At 41.3% G+C, this 10,875-nt stretch overlaps 1 long non-coding RNA gene across 1 annotated transcript in view; it reads right to left on the bottom strand.

Annotated features, from left to right (window-relative positions):
• Window positions 1-227: 227 nt before the first annotated feature.
• LOC143489349 (uncharacterized) overlaps window positions 228-10,875 on the bottom strand; it is a 30,826-nt gene continuing 20,178 nt past the window's right edge. The window contains exons 2-4 of the long non-coding RNA XR_013124659.1: window positions 8,880-8,998; window positions 3,928-3,948; window positions 228-1,211 (exon numbers count right to left, since the gene is read on the bottom strand). This is a non-coding gene — a long non-coding RNA (uncharacterized LOC143489349). The remainder of the gene's footprint in view (window positions 1,212-3,927; window positions 3,949-8,879; window positions 8,999-10,875) is intronic.

Below are 10,875 nucleotides of genomic sequence, written 5' to 3'. Positions count from 1 at the left end.
ATTACCATATGGTTGGATTTATTGTATTTATTATTACTCAGCTCATGTTAACTAACTAAAATATAATACTTTGAAATAACCCAGGTGAGGATGTTGAGAGTAACATTTGGATGGGTAGATGTAGTGTAAGAATCTGATTAGCAGTTTGCAATATTGTTGGATATTTCAGTTTACAATATTGTCCATTGTTGGATATTTCAGGAATAACAATTAAAAAGTATTTATAGCTCAGTATTCTGGACTGAATTCAATACTCAGAATAAAATTGAATTGGTTTATTGACAATGTAACGTTGGGTGCAGGAGGCAGACACCACGACGATTACGGTGCACAATCAACGTTTATTGGACACAACACGAAATAGCTTGGTGCGGAGCGCAAGTAGCACACAAACACTCACTCACGCTGACACGTAGCTTTAGACATAGACGAGCACACCACACTGCGCGAACGCACATTAAATAGGTGAGTTACACAGACCCACGTGACCTCGAGACAAGGCACAGGTGTAACAAACGAACACGCTCATAAACAACCCACACCCACGGAAGTACAAACATGGACATAACTGCACGCAGACGACATAATGACACGCCCACAGGGAAGGGTCCGGAGCTGTTCCGTGACAGACAAACTATGCTAACACACAGACTCAGTTTGTTTCTAGCCTCTTGGTGACTCTCAGGCAATACAGACAATATATAGAAAAGATTCAATTGACCCAAGACATGCAGATTATATACAAGTCAATCAATATACAATATACATAAAGTAAAAGAGTGTGTGGTAGTGTTAACATCAGTAACATATGAGTATGGAAATGAAATTGTAATGTAACTGTAATGTATATGTGTTTGTACAATACAATATTTGTAGATATGAAACAGGATGCATTACATCTATCACAAACTATCTGAAGCAACAAGAGTAGCTTTGTATAGTGGATTGAACTACACAGTTATTTATGAAGGTGATGATGAGAAGTTGTAAGGTTGTGTCCAGGGTGTGATGAATACATAATGATTTGCTCTACCCATTGCATGGTTCTTGAAGAGTAAAGGAGGGAGAACAGTGATGATTGTTTTCTCTTGTCCTTATTGTTCACGGCAGTCTGTTCCTTTCCTGTTAAAAGGCCCATGATAGATGTGTACAAACTGTCTCAATCGTTCCTGTGGTAGAGCATACTTCCTCACATCCTTTTCTGGGACTTTCTGAAAATGGAGAGGATGGTGATCTCCAAATGTAGGTTTTAGAAACAGAAAAATTTATAAAGTTTCTAGAAACAGGTAGGATTCTGTGAGGAGAAACAGTCCTGAAGGGTATCTCTTCCATTGATTTCTCTAGTATTGAGCAAGTTCAGCTCCAAGTTGTTCTGAATGCACCAGTGCACCATGCTTTCAACACCCTGCCGATACATAAAATCACCACCATATTGGATGAGACCAGTAACCGGCGCTTAATTTTAGCCGGATCCTGCCTGAACAGGATTCGGGAACTCTTTCATTTTGAAGGGTGCGTTCCGGGAACTGTCTGCCTCGATCCAGTAACTTTCAAGCCTACTAATTATAAGTTAAGAAATCTGTCTGCGTTGAATCAATTAATTGAACAAATAATTCTATAAAAGACATATTTTAAACACGAGATCCACATTCAGGTTTCCTAAATCACATAAGAGCTCTCCCTTTTAGCGACGCCTGTCTGCGTCTCCCCCATAAAGCATCCGCCCACCCCTCACACGGCCCTAGTCCAAAGTCATGGGCATTTTTATTATATACAAAAATATAATAAATGGTTGATGGGAAATATTTTGTGTTATGTAGATATCAGACAAAGGCGCCAATTTATTAAAATAACAGCAATCAATATGTCGAAAAGACAGTCAAACTTGCTTTCTTTTTTTACAAAAAAAAAGCATCTGATTGTACTACTAAACAACCGAGACTTGAAGCAAATGAATCAGCGCACTGAAGATGTTATTGGGGCAGGTGCGAGTGTGGTTGAGTCCCAAGCTATATACTAAACAACTAATAAGGTAAGAAACACACTTAAAACACTTATAAAACACACGTAAATCATTTAAAATTAATAATTAACATAAATGAATTGGCTTGTTATTTTGACATTTGTGCGCCTAAGCGTTGCGTTTTGTGTGCGATCCGGTGACATTGTTGGTCTCAGTGACCCCTTGTCTCATGCTGTTTGCGTTCCGGCATCGTTTGATTTACAAATGAAGCACTGCCAGTAGGGGTGCACGATATGACGATATAAAATCGTGAATGGCGATAATAAGTGGAGAATCGCAGGCGATCTACCAAATTAGAGAAATTATATAGATTGCCTTTGCCAATCAGCGCAATTACTTTTTTTATGCTGGTTCCCACCGATGCGGCAGACGTAGGGCATATGACTGACCAATCACAGCGAACTGTGCGTCTTCCACGCCTCCATGTTGTGTTTGTAAAAACTAAAAGTGGACAATGAAGGCTGAAAGCCAAACCGAGGAGCTGGTAAAGAAGAGGAAATCCACCTCTGTAATCTGAAATTGATTCAGATTTTCTTCCACTGACCAAGACCAAACTACAGCGATATGTAAAGTGTCCAAAGAACACGTGAAAACGTCTGATGCCAGTACAACAAATTTATTCAATCACTTGAGACGTAGGGATCCCAAGGAATATGCCGAAAGTGAAACAATGCGGGCAGCAGGGGCAGCCGTCTCACAAGTGACCATAGCGCCCGACTCCGCCACACCTTGCGCGATCGATATGTGTTAGTATAAAGAAACATCCCTCAAAAACGGGAAGGAGCATTTACCTGACGAATTTTTATGTTGCTTTGTGTTTCAGGTTTGAAATGTGCTGGAATTTAGGCTAAAGTACTTGAAAATGCTTGAAATTGTAACTACTTCGTTTCACAACAAATATCTGTCTGATTTAACAGTTCTCTTGTATTACGTTAACAAATACGAGCCTCTTGTAATTCCAGGACGAAACATGAGAGAATGTGAAGACGTTAAGATTGGGCGTTTGGAAAATAAACAACCATTAAATAATGTAATAAAAAAAGCGAATTATATGGAATCATTTCGACTATATGTATAAATATTTAACTTTAAGTTTAACGTGCTGACAAATATTTAGTGCAATAGTGCACTTTAACAGTGTAACGAACTGCGTGACGCAGAGCAGGGAGGCGGACACAAACGCTGAGGAGAGCGAGATTTATTGAATGGAATTCCAAAGGCAGAGTCGTAACACCGGGCAGGGGTCATAACAGGTAGGCAGTCTGAACATGAAATATAAACGGGCATGGTGGCACAAAGAACAAAACAAGGCTGAACGTACTTATGAGGAAGACAAAACAGAAACAGTTAAATCCACTAGAGCACGAACGAGGCAAGAGAACAAACAGGTAAGTAGCACAAAATAACCAATACCGACATGGGAGACACGGGGACTATAAATACGTTGAACTAGACTAGAAACAGGTGAAGACAATAATGACATGGACGTGGCAGATGTGGGGAAACCATAGAAACAGACAACAAGGCGGGCTCAAGGAGCAGGGAACAACACAGACACGAGGAACAGCTAGGAGAGGGGGGCGTAGCCCTACGTGACAAACAGTGTCACGTGTGTTGTTTACATTTTTTGTTTACAATGTTTGCACATGGAAAATTGCAATATCATTCATTTAAATTTAAACATGCTTAAAAAGAAAGCTTTGTAGCCCCAATTTTTTTTTTAATGGAAGATAGTGATTAAAAAATCGAAATCGTGATTTTATGAAAAAAAATCATGATCCATTTTTTTTCCCATATCGCCCACCCCTAACTGCCAGTAACCATAGTATTATCTGCAGATTTCATGAATCTAACAGCCAGGTCCATGGAGTTGTAGAGGTGTAAAAATTGGAGTGCTTACTTACCAGAAGTGACTTCTGTACATTCTGAGGGTGACAGACATGAACATACTGAGTGAACACAGGCATTTTTGAAAAGTGTCATGTTATTTAAATCCAGCTTTTTTCATATTCAGTACCTACTAATAACATAATAACATTACCCAAGTTAATATTTCCATTTACCTAGTCAGCAAGATAAATACATGGACAGTAAGTGAACCCAGAATCTGACACTTTCCCACTGTTTATATCAGTATATTTGATCAGCAGTTTATGCTCTTAGAGGAGCCTAATTGAGGCATTTTCAATTGTCCATTAAAAACTCCAGATTTATATCAGATTTATATGGCACATCGGATGGTCACATAATGGATGATGCACATTGATCAAGTCATTTGTGTGTTTAAAGTCACATGAAGCTACTTAACACCAGCTGCTGCTGGTCTTTAAGAAAAAAGAAAGATGAAAGATCATGTGTGGTGAATCAGCAAACTTTGAAATAGTCACAACAGTGTTAAATTTAGTCCCATATTTTTTATTCCCACCATTTGGTTTAAAATTGTTTGGCACAAGCAGCTGGCTAATGAAACCTTGCAAATCCGATGTCTAAAGAAATAACTCTCATCTGCAAAGTGGTGTCAGTGTGTGACAAGTAACCCCAGAACTTGCAATAGTTCTTGCAGACGCTGGCCAAACAAAACGGAGAAATTCAAGAAAAGCTTAGTTTGTTCGCCATTGAGTGAACATAATCAAGATCATTAGATGAGACAATTTAGGCCAAACCATTCAAAGACACCTAAAGACAACATAACAGAAGAACCCTCTCTTTCTTAGCTTCTCCCCCATATATCCATACAAATACACAAACACGCAGAGTGAAAAAGTAACACAATGTTTAGCTGCTGTAATCTCTAAACAGTGTGTTCAGGCAGACAGAAGGGGTGAGGGGGCAGGGGTCAAAGGTTGAGCTGATGATAGTTGGTAGTGATTGGAGGGGTCGGAGGCATACACAGATCATCCCCTGTAATTTAGGGGAACTAATCTCTGTAGACTGGCCTTTACGAGATCATTCTTCTGTGCACTAACACACCACACAGACATAAACTCACTCTGAGGCAACACTGGTATATAATAAGTGTCATAATATAAAGGCCAAGTCATGGTGCTGTTAACATTTCATGATAAAACGTATTTTAACTTCTAAAATGGCATAAAAATAAATGTGAGTATGTGAAGTGGCAAATGTAACCTGAAGTAATGCAGTTTAAATTTAGATAATTCACCGACTGGGGTGGAATATGTGCTAACAGTAAATCTGTGTGTGTGTGTGTGTGTGTGTGTGTGTGTGTGTGTGTGTGTGTGTGTGTGTGTGTGTAAATGGTACCTCTTTCACAGCTTAGTCATGGCCAGGTCACTGCTCTGAGATCAGAGAGGTTCCACAGAGAAAACAGGTCATGTGCTCCTATAGAGACTGACCAACACATGCTGTTGCTATTGTGTTCTACTACAATACCCATAGACCCTCATGTCTGTCATGACCAAGAGCTGGCCTCTCATCCTTCAAGTCTGCCACTCCTCATTACTGACACAGAGGCTGTTGCAGACAATGCATTTCAGTATTGCTTCTTTTATTAAGAATCTGTTCCTGAGACTACAGAAGACTATGGAATATAAGGCTATCGATGGCTGGCTGAATACATTTTGTTTAAAGTAAACTGTAAAGTAAAGTAAACATATTCTCTGTTGAGAAATTATTATTTATTATAGTAGGGGAGACCAGGGACAGTTGTAACATGGGACGGTTGTAACACCTTGAATTCCTCCGAACAGAAACAAGCTAGAGTGATTACACTCACTGTGTACATACTCAGTTAGACTGTCTTCTTACTAACAAAAAAGGAGCCACATTTGAAACTGCCAGAGAAAGCAATCATCAAAATCATCAAAAATGTTTTTTTGATGTAAAAATTTTATTGTTTTGGATACTGTCCTGGGATCAAATATCTATGAATCCAAGTCTATCTAATAATCTAAGTATTATTAGAATTACTGTTTTGTAAGCTAAAATTAGAAATGATTAACATGTGTCCAACTAGCAGTTAGGCTCGTTCACATGAGGTGAAAACATAACTGGTGATACTGGGACGATTGTAACGCCTTGTTACAACCGTCCCTGAACCAAGTAGTCAGTGACAATGACCATTTATGATCTGCCAAGCATTGTGAATAGTGCCCTTCCTCTGGATGCAACACCATCAAATATTCAGGCAGGGTTTGCATGCCCTGGAATTTGGCTTTTTAAAATAGATATTTTTAATGACAGCGACTTTAAACCATCCCTGGTCACAGATCGCCCACCGCCAGCAGTGACACCACAGGTTCCATCTTCCACTGCAGCTGCAGTGAATGCAGTTGCATGTATTACAGCTCCAACACCCACTGTGGCAACGGTGGCATCCTACATACCACCTGCAGCATCCTCCCCATCACACCATGTGTGGTGTCTGAACCTTCATCCTCCCATCACACCATGTGTGGTGTCTGATCCTTCATCCTCCCATCACACCATGTGTGGTGTCTGATCCTTCATCCTCCCATCACACCATGTGTGGTGTCTGAACCTTCATCCTCCCCATCACACCATGTGTGGTGTCTGAACCTTCATCCTGTCCATCACACCATGTGTGGTGCCTGAGCCTTAATCCTCCCCATCACACCATGTGTGGTGTCTGAACCTTCATCCTCTCATCACACCATGTGTGGTGTCTTCATCCTCCCATCACACCATGTGTGGAACCTTCATCCTCCCATCACACCATGTGTGCTGCCTGAACCTTCATCCTCCCCATCACACCATGTGTGGTGTCTGAACCTTCATCCTCTCATCACACCATGTGTGGTGTCTTCATCCTCCCATCACACCATGTGTGGTGTCTGAACCTTCATTCCTCCCATCACACCATGTGTGGTGCCTGAACCTTCATCCTCCCATCACACCATGTGTGGTGTCTGAACCTTCATCCTCCCCATCACACCATGTGTGGTGTCTGATCCTTCATCCTCCCATCACACCATGTGTGGTGTCTGATCCTTCATCCTCCCATCACACCATGTGTGCTGCCTGAACCTTCATCCTCCCATCACACCATGTGTGGTGTCTGAACCTTCATCCTCTCATCACACCATGTGTGGTGTCTTCATCCTCCCATCACACCATGTGTGGAACCTTCATCCTCCCATCACACCATGTGTGCTGCCTGAACCTTCATCCTCCCCATCACACCATGTGTGGTGTCTGAACCTTCATCCTCTCATCACACCATGTGTGGTGTCTTCATCCTCCCATCACACCATGTGTGGTGTCTGAACCTTCATTCCTCCCATCACACCATGTGTGGTGCCTGAACCTTCATCCTCCCATCACACCATGTGTGGTGTCTGAACCTTCATCCTCCCCATCACACCATGTGTGGTGTCTGATCCTTCATCCTCCCATCACACCATGTGTGGTGTCTGATCCTTCATCCTCCCATCACACCATGTGTGCTGCCTGAACCTTCATCCTCCCATCACACCATGTGTGGTGTCTGAACCTTCATCCTCTCATCACACCATGTGTGGTGTCTTCATCCTCCCATCACACCATGTGTGGTGTCTGAACCTTCATCCTCCCCATCACACCATGTGTGGTGTCTGAACCTTCATCCTCCCCATCACACCATGTGTGGTGTCTTCATCCTCCCCATCACACCATGTGTGGTGTCTGATCCTTCATCCTCCCCATCACACCATGTGTGGTGTCTGATCCTTCATCCTCCCCATCACACCATGTGTGGTGTCTGAACCTTCATCCTCCCCATCACACCATGTGTGCTGCCTGAACCTTCATCTCCCCATCACACCATATGTGGTGTCTGAACCTTCATCCTCCCATCACACCATGTGTGGTGTCTTCATCCTCCCATCACACCATGTGTGGTGCCCCTCTTTGTTTTGTCATGTAGTGTGAAAGTAATAATTAGGCCTATTTTAAAAAAGAAATGAATAGTCACAATAACATAAATGATAAATAATCTTTTCATTTTGAGTATTTGATTGATTAATTATGTACATTTTAGACGTTACAACCGTCCCTGTACCCTGGGATGGTTGTAACAGTGGAGTGACTGTATTTAAATAAATTTTGCAACCTGTACATATTTCATAAACCCACTTACATACATTGTTTCAGTAGTTGACACATTGAAGTTCATAATACAGTAAATGGGCTATTCCAGTGTAAATGGTTTTTGATTTATTAGAAAAATAACAAAAAGTGTTACACCTGTCCCTGGTCTCCTGTCCCTGGTTACACCTGTCCCTACAGTATTTCTAAGAATGGAATGATTCAAACTACTTTTTTAATACTCTGCTTGGTTCAGCATGATTACTGTAGGCCTGAGAAAAATGTTTATACATCTAAATCTGGTGCAGACAATTCTGTAAGGAAATGGAAGATAATCAACCTGAATCTCCAACCAAGCAGAAGGAAAAGGTGCCAAATATCTTAGCAGAAGGGAGAGAGAAAGAGTGTGGGGAGAGAGAGAGAGAGAGAGAGAGAGAGAGAGAAAGAAAGAAAGAAAGAAAGAGAGTGGTGGGGATGACAGCATATTTGAAAGAAAGTGGAAGCTTGGGGCAACTTGGTAGGGCATTGTATGCCTTGTAAGCATCCCATGACTTTAAACAATGAGTTGCTTAAGAAAATTTGGCAATGCCTCATAAAAGAGGTGGAAAGAAAGATGGAGAGTAGCAAAAGGAAGAAGATAGCTTGTCCGTTCACAGTGTTCCCAGTAACCAGCAGAAGTTTCTTTTAAAAGCTCAGTATGTATAAAAGGCCTGCCATCAACACGTATAATCTCTTAGCCGAGCCTATTGAAAGTCAGGGCTTTGGGGTTAATTCACCCATCGCTCTGTGTTTGAATTAACTCCAGACTCACATTGAGATGAAAGCCTAAGAGTCCCATGGATGAGCTGCACCAAAGGGCCCAATGGGCCTCCTCAACGAGCCAGATTATGGCTTGTTCGTTTGGCTGGGACCTCCATCAGGACAGGGAAACTGAAAAGAAAAACAATAATTAGAGATAATTGCTTGTGTCCAAACATGAGCATTAAAGCCCCCCTCCTTTTCTTTCTTTCTCCCTCCCTGACCCTTACTCACTCCCTCTTTCTTTCTCTCTCTCTCTGTCTAGCTCTCTTTTGGTAGTATACTGGGTGCAAAGAGAAAAGCACTCCCCTGTTTGGACAGCTGGGCAGGCGAACATAATTTGTGACAGCTGAAGTGAAACATCTTTAGACAAGACGGGAAAGAAGAATGGGTGGGGGAGAGAGAAGGAGAAGGGGACAGAGAGTAATAGAGTAAACAGGAAGAAGAAATGAAGAGAAAAAGTGAATCATTGAAACAGAAAAGGGGAGAGGACAAAGTAATAGTTTTCGAAGGAGGGACCAAAACTTATGAGCTCAGGGAAGGATGAACAGGAAAAAAACAGAGGCATTTTAAGTTTGGAATGACCCAAAGACAAATGACTAAAATCAAAAGTCCATGATTCTTCCCTCAAATAAGTTAAACATCTTGCTCCCCAAAAAATGTCCAGCTGAACATGGTGTCATGCAAAGTTTGACACATTGGGTTAATTTGCTGCTCAGCGGTTATGACCTTTGATCTTTGGGGTCAAAGGGGGTCAAACTGAACTTGGAGCTAGGAGTCTGAAATCATGCCAGTCTCAGGGAGCAGGGTCAAAGGTGACCTGTGAGATCTTGGAATATACAGGCCAAAACAAGGACCATATGTGTATGGATACACATTCAAAACCAAAATAACTCTTGATTTTCCACCCCCTGCTCCGTACCAGCCCCCATCCTGGCACAGATACAAGCAGACCCACCACAGATGAACTGCATCAAAACCCAATTAAGTCATAAATATTAGCATTACATGGGTTTTTATGAGGCATTGACAGAATGTTGGCCAGTAGCCTTGCAAAATTGACAGTGACAGAAGTTTTCCCTGAAGGAAAATGCTAATGCAAACAACGGGATGCTGTTTCAAAATATCTGCATTCGCAGCAGTCCTCCTGTTTACGTTTCCCCACTGAAGGCATGTGAGCTAGCACACGAGATACAGGCAGGACAGAGACGAGGGGGCCTCAGCATACAGCAGGGTTTTAATTACTGTGACTGAACCAGTTAGTTTTGCTATAAGAGCAATTTACCATGAAATTTTGATTGTAAAGTAATAAACACATGATGAAACTGCAAGAAAATTCAAACCGGTGCATTGACTGGTTTCTCACTTGTTTTCATTTTATTGTAAATAGTGCTTGAACAAAGCATGGTACAGTGTTAATTTAAATATATGATGTATCTATTACAACAGTTTTTTTTTACAGTGTATACACACACATAATTGAAATGACAAACAGCCTTACTTCTTGACATTAGACTCCCATAATCATATTGCACATATTGTAATTTATTAATGTGATTGTTACTATTTCTTTCCCACACCCTCCCCCTCATTCTGTCACTGTCACACAAGTACAGACAGACACACACACACACACACACATACACACACAAATATACAAATATATATTTGTACCAATATATTTCACGTGCCCTCTCTCTTATTCTAACCCTCTGACTAGAGACATACATACTACAGCAGGTCTGTGTGGACGTATATACGAGATGATGTATGGACTCATAGTTCAAGTTCAAGTCTTCACAGCCATGACCAGCTTCGTCTTCCAGATACAAAGTGAACATCTGCTAACATATTTGAGCCTGTTATCTGAGTCTCATTATGTCTTTATTTTATTAAAGTCAGAGGCATGATTTCTCCATAAGAGATACAGTACGACCACGAGATTATTGTCCTAAAAGAACAATCCCGTCTCAAAGAATGGGACATTCACTGCATTACATATGGCATGT

The sequence above is a fragment of the Brachyhypopomus gauderio genome, unplaced genomic scaffold, assembly GCF_052324685.1.
Source record: "Brachyhypopomus gauderio isolate BG-103 unplaced genomic scaffold, BGAUD_0.2 sc61, whole genome shotgun sequence".
Classification (NCBI taxonomy): Eukaryota; Metazoa; Chordata; class Actinopteri; order Gymnotiformes; family Hypopomidae; genus Brachyhypopomus; species Brachyhypopomus gauderio.
Note: the sequence above shows the minus strand (reverse complement) of the source record. Positions and strands in the feature narration are given on the sequence as shown.